This window comes from Calonectris borealis, unplaced genomic scaffold, assembly GCF_964195595.1.
Source record: "Calonectris borealis unplaced genomic scaffold, bCalBor7.hap1.2 HAP1_SCAFFOLD_249, whole genome shotgun sequence".
NCBI lineage: Eukaryota > Metazoa > Chordata > Aves > Procellariiformes > Procellariidae > Calonectris > Calonectris borealis.
This window is the reverse complement of record NW_027441633.1, coordinates 7793-29726: the sequence shown is the minus strand read 5'-3', so window position 1 is coordinate 29726 and position 21934 is coordinate 7793. Positions and strand designations below refer to the sequence as shown.

The following is a 21934-nucleotide window of genomic DNA, read 5'->3' as shown; positions in this document are numbered from 1 at the left end:
ACGGGGTGTCCGCTGTCTGGGGCATGCCTTAGCCAGAGGCAAAATTACCAGCAGCTGTAACGAGCGGGAGCTGCGATTCGCTGCAGTGTCTGTTTGCCGGAGCATCCGTCGGCCAGACTGCACTCCCAGCACGGCTGAAGAGCAGCCAGGCGCAGGCAGGGCTGTCCCCGGCAAGGCGCTCCGAGCGGCAGGGAGGCGAGTTGTCCTTCTGCTAGCGGGGAGCCCGGCCTCTTCCCTCGGGGATTAAATCCACGCCACGCGTGGATCCGCTCTCTTTGCGTGGAGGGTCTCTCCCGGTCCCGTTCCCGAGGGCTGAAGCGAGGTCCCCCGGGGGGCAGGCGGCAGCACGAGGCGGCGGTGTCTCCCCGGTACCCGGCAAAGGGGAGCAAAACCGGCCGGCTGGAGCTCCCGGGGTGCACAGCCCGGCCCCGCACGGCAGAATCCTTCCCTGGGTTTTCGCCGTTGGCTGGGTGTGACAAACAGGTTCATTTTGTGCCTCCTCTTTTCCCAGCGTCACCTTCTGCGTCACGTGAAGAAAATCCTGCGTGGTTGACGCCGCTTGCTGCTCAGGTGATGGCACGTGTGGGGCCGGGGGAGCCGGGAGAAACATTGGCGCGTTCAAGGTCGCTGCAGGTGCTCCCCGTTAAACCCAGGGAAAAGGCAAATTTGCTGCTGGTGCAGAAAAGCTGATGAACAATTGCCGTGAACAGAGCGTGCCTACGTACCCTCGTTAGCGTAACTAACCCTGGGTAGTTACGAGTGTTTTCCTTTCAGGGAAAAGAATGAGCTTTCATCTACGAAAAATTAAGAGCTGCCTGTGTCCTTCTTTAAGTTCAAGTGTTTCTCTTCTGTTTGTTCATACTGATTTTATGGGCAGGTTGGAAATAGCCTTTTATTTTTATAGGCATAACTCAATTTGTAGTACTACGTGGTGTCAGGAGAGTGAATTTTGGAGCACCCAGGTATCACTAGAAACGGAATGAATGAGACACGATGGAAACTGATATTTAAACTTGATTTTTACTTGATATTTTTTTTTTCCTGAGAGTGTTGACGGCACGTTGTCCTGTGGCTCAATCCACGTTCTGTTCAGTGGAGTCTTCAGTCTAGGACTTTTAAGGAAAAAAGTTGGTCCTTCCGAAAAAGGGCTAGTCATTCATAGGCTCGAGGCATAGACTTGGAGAGCCGCTTAAGTACGTGATCAGAATTAAAGCCAAATGTCGCTTCGTGTTGCTGCTGTTGGCCTTCACTTTCGTTAATTTCCCCGCTGCTCCGTCATGGTTGGGAGCTCTGAATCATCATTTTTTTCACTCCCTAACGCATTTTTCTCCCCAAGGAGAGGCTACGTTTAAAAGTTACTTAGTTTCCTCGCAAATGCATCGGTCAATAAAACGGAGTTATGATTATTAAAACCACACAAATGACACCGGTCTTACAGATCTGGACTATTTCTGAACACGTGTTCATCGCGTGCAGATGTCATTGGGATACGGATCACCTGCGTTTCATGCTCTGACGAGACAATCTGCTGAGACAGGGACGAGCTCCAAAAGAAAAAAAAGGTACAACGTCAAGGTTTTGTTTTGTTGTTGGTTTTTGTGGGCTTTTTGTGTTTGTGTTATTTTTTGGTTTGTGTTTTTTTTTTTTTTAAAAAGAGTGCGATGTTGACTGGTGGCAGCCTGCAGAGCTCTCTTGCTGCCTGACCTCTCCTTTTCTTCTCTGTCACTCCTCTTTCGTGGCTGTAATTTTCACTCGGGTAGTTTTAGAAGAGCGATTTAGTTCCTCGCCTGTGTAGATGTGCTGGTAATACCTGGAAGGTAAATGCTTGAACCGGTAGCGAATAACTTGGCTACAAGTAGAATTTCTGAAGGAAGAACAACAACAGCAGGAAGCAAGTAGCGAGTTACCCCAAATTTGTGTGTGTCAAACACATCAAAGTTTTATTGCCAAACATTGTTTGGCAATGTGTTCCAAATGGCTCGTTTTGGTAAACTTAAATTTTCAGGAAGTTCAGGGTTGTGTGTGGAAAAACGTGCCCCTCTGTCTAGGTGTCCTGCTGCGTAAATAGCATCAGTCAGTAGCACATCCAGCGGCAGGGCTGCTGTTCCCTGCTCTCGATATTGCCGTAGTAGTGTTGTGATATTTCGACCTAAGAGGCGGGTTTAGGAATGGAAGGAGAATGCCTGCGTCCTGCAAGGGCTACGAATGCCGACCCTTTTCTCTGCCTGCTGCTTTCCTGTGCGTGAGATGAAACTGTATTGTTTTTCTCCCTTGTTCCCGGTAGAAATATTTCTGAAGCTGTCGCTGCTGTGGGTTTGCAATGTGCGTTACTGCGTTTTTGTAGAGTTCTAGTTACGGATCGTTTCTGCCGCGGCAAAGTGTCAAGATACGGTTTTCAGTTTAAAGCTTCAGAAGCTGCATTCGCTGAAATCGGCGTAGGTGAAGCTGGTTGTTGTGGTTTAACCCGGCAGGCAGCTAAACACCACGCAGCTGCTCGCTCGCTCCCCCTGCCCCCAAAGTGGGGTGGGGGAGAGAATCGGAAAAAAAAGTGAAGTTCGTGGGGTGAAGTAAAGACAGTTTAATGGGACAGAACAGGAAGGGGAAACAATCGTAACGATAAAAGAATATACAAAATAAGCGGCGCACAATGCGATTGCTCACCGCCCGCCGACTGATGCCCAGCCGGTCCCCGAGCGGCAGTCGCCGCTGCCCGGCCAACTCCCCCAGCTTATGTACTGAGCGTGACGTCATATGGTACGGACTGTCCCTTTGGCCGGTTTGGGTCATCTGTCCTGGCTAAGGTCCCTCCCAGCTTCTCGCTGGCAGGGCATGAGAAGCTGAAAAGTCCCCGACTAGCGTAAGCGCTACTTAGCCACAACTAAAACATCAGCGTGTTATCCACGTTTTTCTCGTCCTAAATCTAAAACACAGCGCTATACCAGTTACCAGGAAGAGAATTAACTCTATCCCAGCCGAAACCAGGACGCTGGTCTTGCGCATGATCCCGCTGTGCTCGCAGGGGTGCTCAGTGGCTCCTCATCAAAACAGCGAGGTGTGTGTGGACGTCCGTAGGGTTGCGCTAGGGGTCTGGGGGCGTTATGTATTTTTGCTGTTGGAAGACGGAATAGAGCGTGTGCCTGTTAAATCTAACGATGGTCGAAGGTTGGGAGGGACCCTGAGCAGGTTTGGTGGCACAACTGCAGTTTTCAAAGATCTCGACCGTTTGGAGAAACGGCCTGGAAAAAAGGATTCCTCTTTTGCAGCGAGTTCGCGAGGACAGACGGGTTGCCGTACTCTTTAACAAAAATACTCAACTTGGGACGTATCGGGTGAGGAAATCGCGGCTCTACTTAGGCTTGAGAAAACGTACGTAGGTGTCTGTGCCTGTCACCTGCGCGTCTCTAGGCAAGTGAGTTCTAAAGCTGCCGATGAGCCAAAAGAAAAGGCACGGTTGTCTAAAACATGCAGAAGCTCTAGTGGCCTGTCTCAACAACTGCACCAAAGATGATGCAAAATACTTTCTCCTCCACTCAGTTGTAGTCTTCACAGAAAAGGAAGCTTTGTGCTAAACGTGTTTGTTGTTTTTTTTTTTTTTTCCTTTCCTCTCAGCAGAATGTCAACTGCCGTGAAAGTACGAGACGGATGGAAAGGATCCATAGTGGTCTGCAAGTACAAGGTATGCCTGTGATGTGTGTCTGCATTTTTCCTAAGGTGCTTGTAGTGTGGACTTTACAGTTAACACGAAGAATGTGGCAGCTCTCCTTCTATCTGATTTTTTTAACATGAAATATTTTAACACAAATACTAAAAATAAAGGTCTGTTCTGGAGCGTGGTACGCCTATTCAAGGCTTGCTTTCCTTCGTCTGTTTTCTCTTCCTGAAAGCAGAGTCTTCTGTTTCTGTGCGCTTGCTATTAAAGGGTGCTGTGAAAATAATGTTGGACTAGAAGAGGAAAGGAACCGTTTGTAAGAGTTCGGACGTTCGGGAGAAACAGGCTTTGTTTTCACGATAAAAGCTTTATGCTTTTTCAGTCAGTCAGTGTTTAAAATACCTTACAGGAGCACTCGAAAACCTTACTGAGATACTGGCATCTGTGCTAAAAGCAATCAAGGTCAAAGAAGAGGCGTGGACAACACGGGACAAATCGGCGTCGCTTCGGTGTGTTTTCCAGGCTTTCCCGAGAAGCGGTAGCAGCCTCGTAACTAGCGACAGAGAGTCCTGATGTGTTTTCGGTGAGTTACTGATTCTCTAATGTCCTTTTTCCTAACCTGCAGCGCGTAATTTTGACTTCGGGTGGAAAGAGATTTTCCAGAATGGAAATCTTTTTCATTCAAAGGAGTTGCCTTTTACAAACTTCCCATCAGAATGGATCTTCAGAGATGACGTGCTTGGCAGTAGAAGTCATCCGCAAGGAGACTTTTCACTCTCTCTGGAAAAAAAAAAGGAGTTAAGTCGATTTCCTTGCAAGGACCCAAGCGCAGCACATCTTCCAATAGTCGACGTATGGCTGATCTTTGGTTCTCGGGTGTAACGGTCGAGAGATCGTAAAGACGCGTTCCTCCGCACGCTTGGGTACAGCCAACAGCGTTAGCAAACCTGCCAGTCCTTTTTGGTAGCCTGATGTATTGCAGCACCGGGGATTTGATATTCCCCACCGCCTGCCCCCCCCCCCCCCCCCCCCCCAAAAAAAAAGTAAAACCGTATGGGAGATCTCTTATCTCACTGATTTTTCTATCATAAATGAAATTTTAAAAAGAAAGTTAAAATTGTCTAATTTCCAAACTGACTTGCGTTGTTTAAACTGCAACTGCCAAATAGCTGTAGTGTATAATTTATTAGGTGTGCTTAAGCAGTTGGGTAGTTGCTCTAAACGTTTAAAAAGAGAGGCAACTGAACGTTAGGGGCTTTTTTCCTGATCTTTTGGCAGAGTGCTCTGAAGCACTTTATTTCTGTCTCGCTTTCGACGGCGCGTTTCCCCGGCAGTTCGGTAGCATCGGTCTCGGCGCAGCTGGCCAGGCGTCCCTCCTAGTCATGTCACACACGCAAAACCCCTGGTCAAACGATAGCTGTGTAGCTTGGAGGTAGATAATTTAACGGTATGAATTCACAGCTACGCAATTTCAATGAACGCAAAAGGAAAATCAAATATTTTTATAGTACGAGTCTTCTCATTGTACGTATGTAAGCGTGCGCACGCCTTTTTAGCATAAAATGAATTGCTGAGATTTGTTCTTTCTTTTTCATTTTACTCTTCAAAGTTTTACGCTTCACTTTCAGCTTTATCGGCCAAGCGAGCGAGATGCGCAGCAGCAGCAGCAGCAGCGCAAGGGCTGGAGCTGCGGCGGTGGATCCGTGAGCGTAGATGCTGATTACGGCGCGCCCTTGTCCTGCAGCCTCACGGGGTTATCTCCCTGCAGCGGTGCTGTAAGGAAGGGACGAGGCGTTTTCCGACACCAGCGAGAGCGTTTACTTCTCTGCGAAGAACGTGTTCAGAATTGTGTCAATTAGTCTTCACGCCGATTTTAAGCGTTCGAATCGCTTGAGCTTTTAAAGGCGGCGTTGTATTTCGAGCTGACCCGTTTGCCTGGCACCCTCCTTTAGCTCGACTGCTACCCTCTCCCTTGCCCTGACCGAATTCCTCTGCTGCCTTCGGTGCTGTTTTTTTAACGTGCTGAAATATCCGTTGGGATTTTTGTTTTTCAGATGCCTCGCTGTGAGCGTCCCGTGGTGCTCAGGAGAGACCCCCGGCCCAGGTTTGCCTGCCGGTCGTTGGGCGTGCTGAGGGTGAGGGGCCGGCTGGCAGCCTGCGGGACGGGGGCTGGGGGGGGCTGCAAGCGTTTGGGGGGGCCGCCCCTCCTTTATCTTTCTAGCAGAGCCCCCCTTTTTGGCGGGGGTGCGTGCGTACATACGTAAACGGCATTATTAAAGTAACGAGCTGCCGGTTGGGGCCGTTTCCCTCGTTTTGTGTCTTTTTGGGGGGGTGAATAAAAAGGGGGGGTTGGGGGGCCTGGAGGGGTGATGATGTCATTTGGGGCACCCCAGCATCACCACGGGGGTGATGATGCCGTGGAGGAGCAGGTGAGTGGGGAATGGGGGGTCATGGGGGTCCGTGTCCCCCCCCCCCCCCAAAGGGGGTCACAGCCCAAATTGCCTGAAAATTCATGGGGGGGGGTTCAAAAATTTTTAAAAACTGTAAATATATCTGTGAGGCCTCGAAATAGAAAAAAATCTCTCCTTGTTACGTATATTGAAAAATAATATTAATTTATACGTACAAAAGGATTTCAAAATAAGGACCTATATCTGCCCTATTATATAAAGGATTTTAGAGTATAAAAAAATTCGAAAGATGTATATAGGGTTTTAAGATACAAAAATAACTCACGTCTCTATAAATCAAAAAATAAAGAACTTCCAAATGCAAAAAGGATGATACATTTTATACATGAAGGAATTTAAAATAGAAAAAGGTCTGAATAGATACCGCTATCTACACTTACTACGTGTTACATAGAGAGTCTACATAGACATTATATGTAATCTAAGAGATTATGTACAAGTGTAAATAGACATCTAAGTCTAAAACCTAAGTCTATAAAGATATAGGTGTAAATATATGTAAGTGTAAATAGAGAAGTCTATAAAGACATTTAAGTGTTCAAAATATGTAAGTCAACAGATCCATAGTCTGAGCAGGTATTATATATAAGAAGTGGGAAATAGGGGGGTATAAGTGAAACATAAATATATTCACTAAATATATATAGAGAGATATGTGTAAATACATTAAGTGTAAATGTCTCTGATAATAAGGTTTTTAAAATGCAAAGAAACCCTGTTTACAGAAAGGATTTTAAAATTCGACACACACACACACACACACACACACACACACACACACACACACACACACACACACACACACACACACCCCCACCCACACACACACCCACACACACCCACCCCCCCACCCCCCCCCCCCCCCCACCCACCCACCCACCCCCCGCCCCGGAACACCTCTCTATTGAAGATATAAAAGCGCTTTCAAAAGCTGCCTCTTCCCTGTTCTCCTTTTCCGCCTGTTCCCATCCTGATTGGGGGCCAGTTCCCCCAACAGGGACTTTCCCCTGCAGGGCTGCGCACGCAGAGCGGGACCTGCCGCCATGGCCTAAAAATACCACAAAACCCCTAATTCGGGGCCTGCAAGGGGTGGGGAAAAAAAAGCCCGCAATTTTGGGGGGAAAAATACCCAACTTGGAGCTCCCGGGAAAGCCAAATCCGCCTGGATTTGGGCAGCCGGAAAGCAAAAAAAACCCCATTTTCACGCACAAAACGAAAAAGCAAAAACCACCAATTTTTGTTGTGAAAAAGCGTTGAAAAACCGCCAAATGGTGGAATGTTTTGGAAAAGGAAAAAACCCCAATTTTGATATTATGGAAAAGCAAAAAACCCCCCGATTTGGGGAAGATTTGGGGTGAAACACCAGCCCCTTGAGGGGCATCGCTCGTGGTTATCCAGCGAGGGTCAGTCATCGGGAACGGATTATCTGTTGCGGGTCATCCCAGGCGAGTTTTCTGCTGTGGGTGGTCCCGGGTGGACCCCCTGGCGTAGGTCACCCCCACGCATGTCCCCCCCCGCCCCTCCCGGTGTCCGCCCCGCCTTTCCCGTGCGAGGTTTTCCCCGTGACGCGCCCCCCGTATCCCCTGCCCTCCTACCTCGTGCCCGCACTGCCCTCCTCTCTCCTCTCCCTCCTCCCACCCCCCGTGTTCCGCACTGCCTCCCCGTAACCCCTCTGCCCCGGACCCCTGGGGTGCTGCCTGCCCCGCCAACCTGCCCGTTGCCCCCCGCCCAAACTCTGGCACCCCCCTCCCGCTCCCCCGCACCCCACTCCCACCCCGCTCTCCCTCCTCCTGCGTTTTGGGTTTGTGCTGCAAACGGCGTCGGTGACGCGGGGCTGCGTGAGTTCCCGCTGCGCAGCGCTTGCACCGCGCCGGGGGCTGTGCTGCTCCTCGCCCCGCCCTGCCGGCGAGCGGGCTGGGGGTGCGCGAGGGCCTGGGAGGGGGCACCGCTGGGAGAGCTGACCCCGGCGGACCCAGGGGATGTTCCAGACCCTGTGGCGTCAGGAAATAAAACTCGGGGGGCGGTTGGCGGGGGGGCCGCTGCTGGGCTGCGGCTGGCTGGGCATCCGTCGGTTGGCGGTGAGCCGTTGTTTTCATTTGTACCGCTTGTCTGTGTGGGGTTTTTCGCTCTGTTGTTTGGGGTTTTTTTCCCCCCTTTTCCTTACAAGTGGAGTTTTTTCACTTTTGCCCTTCCAATTCTCTCCCCCCTCCCACTGAGGGGGGAGCGAGTGAGCGGTTGTGTGGTGCTGAGTTGCCAGCTGGGATTAAACCACGGCACAAGGTGAGTTGCAAGCCCTGCTGGCTAAACGCTTTAGGCTCTCCGTGTTATTCCTGCCATCTTGCCATCCTTGTTCTTTCCTGCTGCTTTCAAGTGCCTTGTGCTCCAGCAGCAGGCTGGGAAGGAGGGTTGTGGCAGGAGCTGCAGCACCCTGTGACTCCTTCTCAGGCTGCTAGCTTCGCCCTTTGTATGGGCTGCCGAGGTCGTCGGCTCCGCAGGGGCCACAGGCAGCCCGCAGAGCTTGAGGCCAAGCCATTCCTTTCCCCTCTGCGCAGCAGCGGTTCTGCCGCTGCTACAGGCAGCCGCTTGCTCGAGGGCGAGGGGCTGGGATGACGACAGGCTGCTGCACGCTTCAGTCGAACTGAGACGCCGTTCTCTGGGGACCCGGTGCAAGGAGAGCTCAGGTCCGTTCTGTACTGCCGATGGCTCTTCACAAGGGAAGCGTGCTCTGGTTTTAGCAGAAAAAGGTGTCGGTCACAGGCAGCCGCCTATCACTGCGCACAGCTCAGCTATTTGGCAGGGGTCTTGCTTGTTCAAGTAGAGGCGTATTCCTCGCCTTGCAGTCTCGATGGCAAAACAATCGGGGGTTCAAGCTACAAAAGCACAGAGCAAGGATGGAACCTGCCGGGCTCTACGGTCAACTGCTGAGGACGCCTAATACACCAGCAGGCCTCTTGGCTTTCCCTGCCTCATTTCTAATTCCTTTGCACGCTGGAGGGCAGGGTGGTAAGTGACGTCGTGCAGTGTCTCTCCTCCAAGTGGCAAGCCCTGCGCGTGTGCAGGGTGAGGAGAGCAGAGTGCTGATAGCACAGAGGCGAGGAAAGGTGCAAACACCGCAACACAGCCCCAGGACCACCAGCGTATCGCTCGTTGTTTGCAGGTCAGCCACTGGCACCGGGTCTGCTCAGAAGCGCGGTTTCCTGATGGACATAGCTGCCCCTCCCCTGCTCTCAGGATGTCACCCGTGTGGCCTTATTTTTTTTAAATCTCTCTCCAGCATCTGTTGAGTCGCCGCTGTCACTCCCACAACCCCGATGCCACCTGCAGACCGAGACAGCGATCCCTGGGGCTTCCTCCGGGTTAGAAAGAAACCTGTTCCACAGGTTCCCTGTGCTGCTTCTCCTCCCCGGGTAATGGGCTGGGGGGCACGGGCAGAAACCACCACGGGACTTGTAAAGTTACCGTCTTTCGATGGTACGAACTGGGCGGAGAGAAGGGGAAAGGGCCGGTGAGGCGACGGTGGCACCCGGCGGGCGGAATTGGGTACTGCAGCTCTTGAGCCGCGCATGCGCGGTGGGGCGCGCTCCTCTGCTCGCTGCTGCCACCGAGCGATCAAAGCTGGGTACTGCAGCTGTTGGGCCGCGCATGCGCGGTGGCGCGCTTTTCTTTGCTCGCTGCTGCCACCCTGTGACCAAAACTGGGTACTGCAGCTCTTGAGCCGCGCATGCGCAGTGGCGCGCCTTTCTTTGCTCGCTGCTGCCACCGAGCGACCAGAATTCGGTATTGCAGCTCTTCAGCTGCGCATGCGCGGTGGCGCGCTCTCCTTTGCTCGCTGCTGCCACCGAGCGACCAGAATTCGGTACTGCAGCTCTTGAGCCGCGCATGCGCAGTGGCGCGCCTTTCTTTGCTCGCTGCTGCCACCGAGCGACCAGAATTCGGTACTGCAGTGCTTCAGCCGCGCATGCGCAGTGGCGCGCTCTCCTTTGTTCGCTGCTGCCACCGAGCGACCAAAACTGGGTACTGCAGCTCTTGAGCCGCGCATGCGCGGTGGCGCCCCCTTTCTCCGCGCTGCCGTCCGCCGGTAACGGCAATGCCGTACTGTGGTGCCTGCGGGGTGATGCCGCCGCGTTCGTTGGTTCGTTCCGGTAAGGAAACGCCGCTGCCGCCCCACGTGCGCGGTGCCGGCGGGCGCTGGGCCTGCAAAGCGCGGACCTGCAGCGCCGGTGCCGCCCCCGTGCACGCGCCGCCCGGCGGCTGCTCGCTGCTGCCGCCCCGTGGCCGAATCGCGGTACTGCAGCGCCGGCACCGCTCAGGTGCGCAGCAGCGCCGCCGCCGCCGCCGCCTTCGCTGCTGCCGCCCCGAAGCCGAAGCGTGGTCCTGCAGCCCGGCGTTCGCGCGCCGGCTCTGGCCCCTCCATGCGCCGTCCCCATCCCGGTGCCTCCCTCATCCCGGTGCATTCGTCATCCCGGGCGGCAATGGTTAGGGTGCCCCCCCCCCGCATGCCAGCACCCCCAAGAGTATCGGCGTGTCCCGGTGCTGTCCCCATCCCTGGGGCAGCTCCCCGTCCCCTGTCCCTGCGGCTGGTCGTTGGGCTCTGTGTTCCCCCAATAAACCACGGGGACGGAGGGGACCCCTGGGGACAGGGGGTGGGGACCCCCAGAGAGTAGGCTGTGCTGCCGTCGCTCCTCGGTGCTGGCCCTGCTTGTCCCCTGTCCCCCCAGCGGTGACGAACTCCGGGCCACTGGCGGGGACCCTCACTGTCACCTTCCCCCCATGCCGGTTGCCACCAGCGACAGGGACAGCGACGCACCCCCGGGGGTGTTTGGGGTCCCCAGGGTGGGAGCGGAGCTGCAGGATGCCGGGTCCACCCTGCCCGAGCCCTGCAGACCCAGGTGGAGCGCAGGCAACCCCGGCCCTGTCCCCAGCCCTGTCTCCGCGTGGCCGTGGGTCGGTGCTGCCATTGCGTGGCCAGCGGCTGGGAGGACACAGCTCCCGCCGGCTGGGGCCAGAGGAACCCGGCAGCCTGGGGACCCCCGGGAAGGGCCGGCTGTCATGGGGACTCGGCGCCCAGGGCACCCCAGAGACCCTACAACAGGGTGCAGCATGAACTATTTTATTACCTGTGCAGTATCCATGAGTGAGTCCCCATCGTTCCCATCCTGGTCCCCCAGTGGGTCGGGGTCCCAGCTGCCCCTGGGGGTGGCTGCAGGTGTCGGGGGTGGGATCCCTTCTCCCCGCGGTGCCCCCCACCTCCCCAGGGTCATCCCTCCCAGTCTCAACTCCCCACATGGTGTCCTCAATCTCCCGAGAAACACCTCTGTCCCCCAATGTCCCCCTACCTACCCCACTCCCAGGGTCCCTCCCGGACCCCAGGATTCCCCCCCTGCCCCATCCTGAGGCCGCCCCCCCCCCATCCCCATGGTCATGAGACACACACACGCACACCCCCTCCAGCACTGGGGAGACACTGGGAAGAGCCGGCACTGCCATCTCGGGGACCTGCTAGCCCTCATCCTCCCTAAAGTCTTGCACCATGCTCTGCTCCTTGGGGGGAGTGCCCACAGTCAGGGGGGTGGGGGCTCCCCTCCTCCCCAGGGAACCCCCCCAACCTGTCCAGGGCACCCTCTGCCACCTCCCCAGGGTCCAATCACCGTAACAGGGTCTGACCCTGGGATCCCGCTGGCTAACGTCAGGTGCAAGAGAAGGTTCCTCATTACTCCTTGATTAGTTCTTAGGTGCCAGCTCGAGCTGGGTGCCTCCAGAGAGGGACCCCTACCCCGGATCACCCTCCTTGCACACCTGCACCCGTTGCAGGAGGGTCCACGCGCACCATGGGAGCCATGTGGGAACCAGAGGCGGCCTCGAGGCTGCTCAGCAGCAGTCAAAACACCCCAGTGGTTTCAGGCACCGGCTGTTTTGCTCCCGAACCCAAGGGTACTGCCGAGAAAAATAACCACCACTGTCACACGAGGGTCCTGCACAATCCCCACCATCGCACAAGGGTCCCCGTGCACCTGCCCGCCATTGCACGAGGGTCCCCTGCACACCAACCAATTGCATAAGGGTCTTCCTGCACTGCCCCCCCCATTGCATGGGTGTCTCCACACACCGACCCCCCGCTGCGCAAAGGTCCCTGCACAATCCCCACCGTTGCAGGGAGGTCCCTGCGCAGGCACCCGCCGCGCACAAGGCGCCGTGCGCATGCGCACTTCCGGGGCGGGGACTACACCTCCCGGCGTGCCCCCCGCGGGCGGCCCGGAGGAGCCGCGCGCTGATTGGCTGCGGAGGATATTTCAACGGGGCGCGCGGCGGGCTCTGCACCCAGGCGGCGGCGGCGGCGGCGGCGGCGGCGGCGGCGGCGGCGGCGGCGGCGGCGGCGGCGGCGGCGGCGGCGGCGGCGGCGGCGGCGGCGGCGGCGGCGGCGGCGGCGGCGGCGGCGGCGGCAGTCTGAGGTGCCGCGGGCACGGCGGGCTGGCGGGAGGCTGGGGACCCCCCGGGGGACTGAGGAGGGGGGCTGTGCGTCTCGGGGGGACCGGGGAGGGGGGCCGGGGGGGGCTGTGCGTCCCGGAGGGGGCCGGGGGGGGCTGTGCGTCCCGGAGGGGGCCGGGGAGGGGGGCCGGGGGGGGGGCTGTGCGTCCCGGAGGGGGCCGGGGGGGGGGCTGTGCGTCCCGGAGGGGGCCGGGGAGGGGGGCTGGGGGGGGCTGTGCGTCCCGGAGGGGGGCTGGGGGGGGGCTGTGCGTCCCGGGGGGGCCGGGGAGGGGGGCTGGGGGGGGCTGTGCGTCCCGGAGGGGGCCGGGGAGGGGGGGCTGTTCGTCCTAGGGGGGCTGGGGAGTGGGGCTGGGGGCGGGGGCTGCAGTCCCCCAAGGAGCTGGGGAGTGGGGCTGTGGGTCCTGGCGGGGCTTGAGAGTGGGGCTTGGGGCTCCCACGGGGCTGGAAAATGGTGTGGTCGGGTGCTGTGAGCACCGGGGGTCCTGGGGCTGGGAGGCGCTTGCAAACACCGGGGAGGGGCTGCGAGCATGGGGGGGCACAAGGGTTGCACCAGGGTCGGTGCACGATCACCTCCATTGTACGGGTGTCGATGTACAGCCAGCCGGGCTGCACGAGGCGCCGTGCGCATGCGCGGTCCCGGGGCGGGGACTACAATTCCCGGCGTGCCCCGCGCGGGCCGTGTGGTGGAGCCGCGCGCTGATTGGCTGCGGAGGGTATTTCAACGGGGCGCGCGGCGGGCTCTGCACCCAGGCGGCGGCGGCGGCAGTCTGAGGTGCCGCGGGCACGGCGGGCTGGCGGGAGGCTGGGGACCCCCCGGGGGACTGAGGAGGGGGGCTGTGCGTCTCGGGGGGACCGGGGAGGGGGGCCGGGGGGGCTGTGCGTCCCGGAGGGGGCCGGGGGGGGCTGTGCGTCCCGGAGGGGGCCGGGGAGGGGGGCTGGGGGGGGCTGTGCGTCCCGGAGGGGGGCTGGGGGGGGGCTGTGCGTCCCGGGGGGGCCGGGGAGGGGGGCTGGGGGGGGCTGTGCGTCCCGGAGGGGGCCGGGGAGGGGGGGCTGTTCGTCCTAGGGGGGCTGGGGAGTGGGGCTGGGGGCGGGGGCTGCAGTCCCCCAAGGAGCTGGGGAGTGGGGCTGTGGGTCCTGGCGGGGCTTGAGAGTGGGGCTTGGGGCTCCCACGGGGCTGGAAAATGGTGTGGTCGGGTGCTGTGAGCACCGGGGGTCCTGGGGCTGGGAGGCGCTTGCAAACACCGGGGAGGGGCTGCGAGCATGGGGGGGGACAAGGGTTGCACCAGGGTCGGTGCACGATCACCTCCATTGTACGGGTGTCGATGTACAGCCAGCCGGGCTGCACGAGGCGCCGTGCGCATGCGCGGTCCCGGGGCGGGGACTACAACTCCCGGCGTGCCCCGCGCGGGCGGTCTGGTGGAGCCGCGCGCTGATTGGCTGCGGAGGGTATTTCAACGGGGCGCGCGGCGGGCTCTGCACCGAGGCGGCGGCGCAGCGTGAGTGTGAGGGGCCGCGGGCCCGGGGAGCCGAGGAGTGGGGCTGTGGCGGGGGGGCGGGGCGGTCCTGCAGGCTCCGGGGACGGGGGCTGGGGGGGCTCCAGGCGGAGGAGGGGCTGTGAGCATCTGGGGAGTGGGGCTGGGGGGCGGGGCTGTGTGCCCTAGGGGGGCCGCGCAGTGGGGCCGGGGCGGGGGGGCGGGGTGGGCGCTGTGTGCAAACAGACCCTCCCTGCGAGTCCCCACTGTCGCCCCGTGGGGCCGGGCACCCCCCAGCCCTCCCTGCAGGCAGACGGGCAGCCTGTAGGCGATGGAGGCCGCCCGCCCCAGCGAGGTGCTCGAGCCTGGGGGCTTCACGGGCCGAGTCGAGGGAGGAGCTGCTGGAGAGAGGGCTTAGAAACGGCCTTCTGCTCCCGAAACTGCTGGAGCATTTGAAGGGGAGGGACAGGTCCACCCCAGGGCCCCAAGGGGAAGCCCTCGGAGCAGGGACTTGGGGTCGTTCCAGGAGCAAAAGCTGGTCCCAGCCAGCTCGCCTCTGCTCCCCCGGCACCGGGATCGGACCTTTCAGTCCTGTTTCTGCCCGAAGCATCACACAAGCGCTTGCCCTCCCCGGGGGCATCTTTGGGCCTTGAGAACAGGCGCAGCAGCTGGGTTTTTGGGCTCAGAAATGGGTGCCAAGTGAGCTGGTTTGGGGGCCCAAAGCAGAAGCCGGTTTGGCCGTTTGTGCGGGGGGCTGGGAGGGCATTGGGGGCTGCGGGGGAAAGCAGGGGGTGGGCAGGGTGCGTGGACCCTCCCCGGGGGGAGGGGCTCTGGTCCTGCTGGACCCCGAAGTGCGGGAGGCCGGCACGCACCAGGCCCAACTCAACGTCTGCGGTGGTCTCTGGGGGGAAGAGGTGGTCTCTGCTTTTCAGACCCCGCACGCCCTCTTCGAGTCCAGCTCTTGCTTGTCGACTGCTTCGAATAGTTATTAACTGATTAGTCGTACAAACTAATTAATGTTTATACAATGTCCAACTATGATATTTAATCCTAATAGTCGAGTTTTGACGGCGATTGGTTTACGACCTTGTCAAAAGCCCAGGCTGTTGCAAATAGCTGGAGCTTGTAAGGAGAAGGAGCTGAAATCAACGGTGCAGAGCTGGAGCTTCAATTAGCCAGAACCGTCGCAAGCAGGAGCTGGAACGAGACGGGGTGTCCGCTGTCTGGGGCATGCCTTAGCCAGAGGCAAAATTACCAGCAGCTGTAACGAGCGGGAGCTGCGATTCGCTGCAGTGTCTGTTTGCCGGAGCATCCGTCGGCCAGACTGCACTCCCAGCACGGCTGAAGAGCAGCCAGGCGCAGGCAGGGCTGTCCCCGGCAAGGCGCTCCGAGCGGCAGGGAGGCGAGTTGTCCTTCTGCTAGCGGGGAGCCCGGCCTCTTCCCTCGGGGATTAAATCCACGCCACGCGTGGATCCGCTCTCTTTGCGTGGAGGGTCTCTCCCGGTCCCGTTCCCGAGGGCTGAAGCGAGGTCCCCCGGGGGGCAGGCGGCAGCACGAGGCGGCGGTGTCTCCCCGGTACCCGGCAAAGGGGAGCAAAACCGGCCGGCTGGAGCTCCCGGGGTGCACAGCCCGGCCCCGCACGGCAGAATCCTTCCCTGGGTTTTCGCCGTTGGCTGGGTGTGACAAACAGGTTCATTTTGTGCCTCCTCTTTTCCCAGCGTCACCTTCTGCGTCACGTGAAGAAAATCCTGCGTGGTTGACGCCGCTTGCTGCTCAGGTGATGGCACGTGTGGGGCCGGGGGAGCCGGGAGAAACATTGGCGTGTTCAAGGTCGCTGCAGGTGCTCCCCGTTAAACCCAGGGAAAAGGCAAATTTGCTGCTGGTGCAGAAAAGCTGATGAACAATTGCCGTGAACAGAGCGTGCCTATGTACCCTCGTTAGCGTAACTAACCCTGGGTAGTTACGAGTGTTTTCCTTTCAGGGAAAAGAATGAGCTTTCATCTACGAAAAATTAAGAGCTGCCTGTGTCCTTCTTTAAGTTCAAGTGTTTCTCTTCTGTTTGTTCATACTGATTTTATGGGCAGGTTGGAAATAGCCTTTTATTTTTATAGGCATAACTCAATTTGTAGTACTACGTGGTGTCAGGAGAGTGAATTTTGGAGCACCCAGGTATCACTAGAAACGGAATGAATGAGACACGATGGAAACTGATATTTAAACTTGATTTTTACTTGATATTTTTTTTTTCCTGAGAGTGTTGACGGCACGTTGTCCTGTGGCTCAATCCACGTTCTGTTCAGTGGAGTCTTCAGTCTAGGACTTTTAAGGAAAAAAGTTGGTCCTTCCGAAAAAGGGCTAGTCATTCATAGGCTCGAGGCATAGACTTGGAGAGCCGCTTAAGTACGTGATCAGAATTAAAGCCAAATGTCGCTTCGTGTTGCTGCTGTTGGCCTTCACTTTCGTTAATTTCCCCGCTGCTCCGTCATGGTTGGGAGCTCTGAATCATCATTTTTTTCACTCCCTAACGCATTTTTCTCCCCAAGGAGAGGCTACGTTTAAAAGTTACTTAGTTTCCTCGCAAATGCATCGGTCAATAAAACGGAGTTATGATTATTAAAACCACACAAATGACACCGGTCTTACAGATCTGGACTATTTCTGAACACGTGTTCATCGCGTGCAGATGTCATTGGGATACGGATCACCTGCATTTCATGCTCTGACGAGACAATCTGCTGAGACAGGGACGAGCTCCAAAAGAAAAAAAAGGTACAACGTCAAGGTTTTGTTTTGTTGTTGGTTTTTGTGGGCTTTTTGTGTTTGTGTTATTTTTTGGTTTGTGTTTTTTTTTTTTTTAAAAAGAGTGCGATGTTGACTGGTGGCAGCCTGCAGAGCTCTCTTGCTGCCTGACCTCTCCTTTTCTTCTCTGTCACTCCTCTTTCGTGGCTGTAATTTTCACTCGGGTAGTTTTAGAAGAGCGATTTAGTTCCTCGCCTGTGTAGATGTGCTGGTAATACCTGGAAGGTAAATGCTTGAACCGGTAGCGAATAACTTGGCTACAAGTAGAATTTCTGAAGGAAGAACAACAACAGCAGGAAGCAAGTAGCGAGTTACCCCAAATTTGTGTGTGTCAAACACATCAAAGTTTTATTGCCAAACATTGTTTGGCAATGTGTTCCAAATGGCTCGTTTTGGTAAACTTAAATTTTCAGGAAGTTCAGGGTTGTGTGTGGAAAAACGTGCCCCTCTGTCTAGGTGTCCTGCTGCGTAAATAGCATCAGTCAGTAGCACATCCAGCGGCAGGGCTGCTGTTCCCTGCTCTCGATATTGCCGTAGTAGTGTTGTGATATTTCGACCTAAGAGGCGGGTTTAGGAATGGAAGGAGAATGCCTGCGTCCTGCAAGGGCTACGAATGCCGACCCTTTTCTCTGCCTGCTGCTTTCCTGTGCGTGAGATGAAACTGTATTGTTTTTCTCCCTTGTTCCCGGTAGAAATATTTCTGAAGCTGTCGCTGCTGTGGGTTTGCAATGTGCGTTACTGCGTTTTTGTAGAGTTCTAGTTACGGATCGTTTCTGCCGCGGCAAAGTGTCAAGATACGGTTTTCAGTTTAAAGCTTCAGAAGCTGCATTCGCTGAAATCGGCGTAGGTGAAGCTGGTTGTTGTGGTTTAACCCGGCAGGCAGCTAAACACCACGCAGCTGCTCGCTCGCTCCCCCTGCCCCCAAAGTGGGGTGGGGGAGAGAATCGGAAAAAAAAGTGAAGTTCGTGGGGTGAAGTAAAGACAGTTTAATGGGACAGAACAGGAAGGGGAAACAATCGTAACGATAAAAGAATATACAAAATAAGCGGCGCACAATGCGATTGCTCACCGCCCGCCGACTGATGCCCAGCCGGTCCCCGAGCGGCAGTCGCCGCTGCCCGGCCAACTCCCCCAGCTTATGTACTGAGCGTGACGTCATATGGTACGGACTGTCCCTTTGGCCGGTTTGGGTCATCTGTCCTGGCTAAGGTCCCTCCCAGCTTCTCGCTGGCAGGGCATGAGAAGCTGAAAAGTCCCCGACTAGCGTAAGCGCTACTTAGCCACAACTAAAACATCAGCGTGTTATCCACGTTTTTCTCGTCCTAAATCTAAAACACAGCGCTATACCAGTTACCAGGAAGAGAATTAACTCTATCCCAGCCGAAACCAGGACGCTGGTCTTGCGCATGATCCCGCTGTGCTCGCAGGGGTGCTCAGTGGCTCCTCATCAAAACAGCGAGGTGTGTGTGGACGTCCGTAGGGTTGCGCTAGGGGTCTGGGGGCGTTATGTATTTTTGCTGTTGGAAGACGGAATAGAGCGTGTGCCTGTTAAATCTAACGATGGTCGAAGGTTGGGAGGGACCCTGAGCAGGTTTGGTGGCACAACTGCAGTTTTCAAAGATCTCGACCGTTTGGAGAAACGGCCTGGAAAAAAGGATTCCTCTTTTGCAGCGAGTTCGCGAGGACAGACGGGTTGCCGTACTCTTTAACAAAAATACTCAACTTGGGACGTATCGGGTGAGGAAATCGCGGCTCTACTTAGGCTTGAGAAAACGTACGTAGGTGTCTGTGCCTGTCACCTGCGCGTCTCTAGGCAAGTGAGTTCTAAAGCTGCCGATGAGCCAAAAGAAAAGGCACGGTTGTCTAAAACATGCAGAAGCTCTAGTGGCCTGTCTCAACAACTGCACCAAAGATGATGCAAAATACTTTCTCCTCCACTCAGTTGTAGTCTTCACAGAAAAGGAAGCTTTGTGCTAAACGTGTTTGTTGTTTTTTTTTTTTTTTCCTTTCCTCTCAGCAGAATGTCAACTGCCGTGAAAGTACGAGACGGATGGAAAGGATCCATAGTGGTCTGCAAGTACAAGGTATGCCTGTGATGTGTGTCTGCATTTTTCCTAAGGTGCTTGTAGTGTGGACTTTACAGTTAACACGAAGAATGTGGCAGCTCTCCTTCTATCTGATTTTTTTAACATGAAATATTTTAACACAAATACTAAAAATAAAGGTCTGTTCTGGAGCGTGGTACGCCTATTCAAGGCTTGCTTTCCTTCGTCTGTTTTCTCTTCCTGAAAGCAGAGTCTTCTGTTTCTGTGCGCTTGCTATTAAAGGGTGCTGTGAAAATAATGTTGGACTAGAAGAGGAAAGGAACCGTTTGTAAGAGTTCGGACGTTCGGGAGAAACAGGCTTTGTTTTCACGATAAAAGCTTTATGCTTTTTCAGTCAGTCAGTGTTTAAAATACCTTACAGGAGCACTCGAAAACCTTACTGAGATACTGGCATCTGTGCTAAAAGCAATCAAGGTCAAAGAAGAGGCGTGGACAACACGGGACAAATCGGCGTCGCTTCGGTGTGTTTTCCAGGCTTTCCCGAGAAGCGGTAGCAGCCTCGTAACTAGCGACAGAGAGTCCTGATGTGTTTTCGGTGAGTTACTGATTCTCTAATGTCCTTTTTCCTAACCTGCAGCGCGTAATTTTGACTTCGGGTGGAAAGAGATTTTCCAGAATGGAAATCTTTTTCATTCAAAGGAGTTGCCTTTTACAAACTTCCCATCAGAATGGATCTTCAGAGATGACGTGCTTGGCAGTAGAAGTCATCCGCAAGGAGACTTTTCACTCTCTCTGGAAAAAAAAAAGGAGTTAAGTCGATTTCCTTGCAAGGACCCAAGCGCAGCACATCTTCCAATAGTCGACGTATGGCTGATCTTTGGTTCTCGGGTGTAACGGTCGAGAGATCGTAAAGACGCGTTCCTCCGCACGCTTGGGTACAGCCAACAGCGTTAGCAAACCTGCCAGTCCTTTTTGGTAGCCTGATGTATTGCAGCACCGGGGATTTGATATTCCCCACCGCCTGCCCCCCCCCCCCCCCCCCCCAAAAAAAAAGTAAAACCGTATGGGAGATCTCTTATCTCACTGATTTTTCTATCATAAATGAAATTTTAAAAAGAAAGTTAAAATTGTCTAATTTCCAAACTGACTTGCGTTGTTTAAACTGCAACTGCCAAATAGCTGTAGTGTATAATTTATTAGGTGTGCTTAAGCAGTTGGGTAGTTGCTCTAAACGTTTAAAAAGAGAGGCAACTGAACGTTAGGGGCTTTTTTCCTGATCTTTTGGCAGAGTGCTCTGAAGCACTTTATTTCTGTCTCGCTTTCGACGGCGCGTTTCCCCGGCAGTTCGGTAGCATCGGTCTCGGCGCAGCTGGCCAGGCGTCCCTCCTAGTCATGTCACACACGCAAAACCCCTGGTCAAACGATAGCTGTGTAGCTTGGAGGTAGATAATTTAACGGTATGAATTCACAGCTACGCAATTTCAATGAACGCAAAAGGAAAATCAAATATTTTTATAGTACGAGTCTTCTCATTGTACGTATGTAAGCGTGCGCACGCCTTTTTAGCATAAAATGAATTGCTGAGATTTGTTCTTTCTTTTTCATTTTACTCTTCAAAGTTTTACGCTTCACTTTCAGCTTTATCGGCCAAGCGAGCGAGATGCGCAGCAGCAGCAGCAGCAGCGCAAGGGCTGGAGCTGCGGCGGTGGATCCGTGAGCGTAGATGCTGATTACGGCGCGCCCTTGTCCTGCAGCCTCACGGGGTTATCTCCCTGCAGCGGTGCTGTAAGGAAGGGACGAGGCGTTTTCCGACACCAGCGAGAGCGTTTACTTCTCTGCGAAGAACGTGTTCAGAATTGTGTCAATTAGTCTTCACGCCGATTTTAAGCGTTCGAATCGCTTGAGCTTTTAAAGGCGGCGTTGTATTTCGAGCTGACCCGTTTGCCTGGCACCCTCCTTTAGCTCGACTGCTACCCTCTCCCTTATCCTGACCGAATTCCTCTGCTGCCTTCGGTGCTGTTTTTTTAACGTGCTGAAATATCCGTTGGGATTTTTGTTTTTCAGATGCCTCGCTGTGAGCGTCCCGTGGTGCTCAGGAGAGACCCCCGGCCCAGGTTTGCCTGCCGGTCGTTGGGCGTGCTGAGGGTGAGGGGCCGGCTGGCAGCCTGCGGGACGGGGGCTGGGGGGGGCTGCAAGCGTTTGGGGGGGCCGCCCCTCCTTTATCTTTCTAGCAGAGCCCCCCTTTTTGGCGGGGGTGCGTGCGTACATACGTAAACGGCATTATTAAAGTAACGAGCTGCCGGTTGGGGCCGTTTCCCTCGTTTTGTGTCTTTTTGGGGGGGTGAATAAAAAGGGGGGGTTGGGGGGCCTGGAGGGGTGATGATGTCATTTGGGGCACCCCAGCATCACCACGGGGGTGATGATGCCGTGGAGGAGCAGGTGAGTGGGGAATGGGGGGTCATGGGGGTCCGTGTCCCCCCCCCCCCCCAAAGGGGGTCACAGCCCAAATTGCCTGAAAATTCATGGGGGGGGGTTCAAAAATTTTTAAAAACTGTAAATATATCTGTGAGGCCTCGAAATAGAAAAAAATCTCTCCTTGTTACGTATATTGAAAAATAATATTAATTTATACGTACAAAAGGATTTCAAAATAAGGACCTATATCTGCCCTATTACATAAAGGATTTTAGAGTATAAAAAAATTCGAAAGATGTATATAGGGTTTTAAGATACAAAAATAACTCACGTCTCTATAAATCAAAAAATAAAGAACTTCCAAATGCAAAAAGGATGATACATTTTATACATGAAGGAATTTAAAATAGAAAAAGGTCTGAATAGATACCGCTATCTACACTTACTACGTGTTACATAGAGAGTCTACATAGACATTATATGTAATCTAAGAGATTATGTACAAGTGTAAATAGACATCTAAGTCTAAAACCTAAGTCTATAAAGATATAGGTGTAAATATATGTAAGTGTAAATAGAGAAGTCTATAAAGACATT

At 55.2% G+C, this 21934-nt stretch overlaps 2 long non-coding RNA genes across 2 annotated transcripts; both read left to right on the top strand.

Annotated features, from left to right (window-relative positions):
- Nucleotides 1-3282: 3282 nt before the first annotated feature.
- Nucleotides 3283-5952, top strand: LOC142077427 (uncharacterized). The gene is made up of 3 exons (XR_012671812.1): nt 3283-3676; nt 4059-4232; nt 5278-5952. It is a non-coding gene; the product is annotated as an uncharacterized LOC142077427 (long non-coding RNA).
- A 10146-nt stretch (nt 5953-16098) lies between these two features.
- Nucleotides 16099-21238, top strand: LOC142077429 (uncharacterized). The gene is made up of 4 exons (XR_012671816.1): nt 16099-16847; nt 18898-18961; nt 19344-19517; nt 20561-21238. It is a non-coding gene; the product is annotated as an uncharacterized LOC142077429 (long non-coding RNA).
- Nucleotides 21239-21934: the final 696 nt, after the last annotated feature.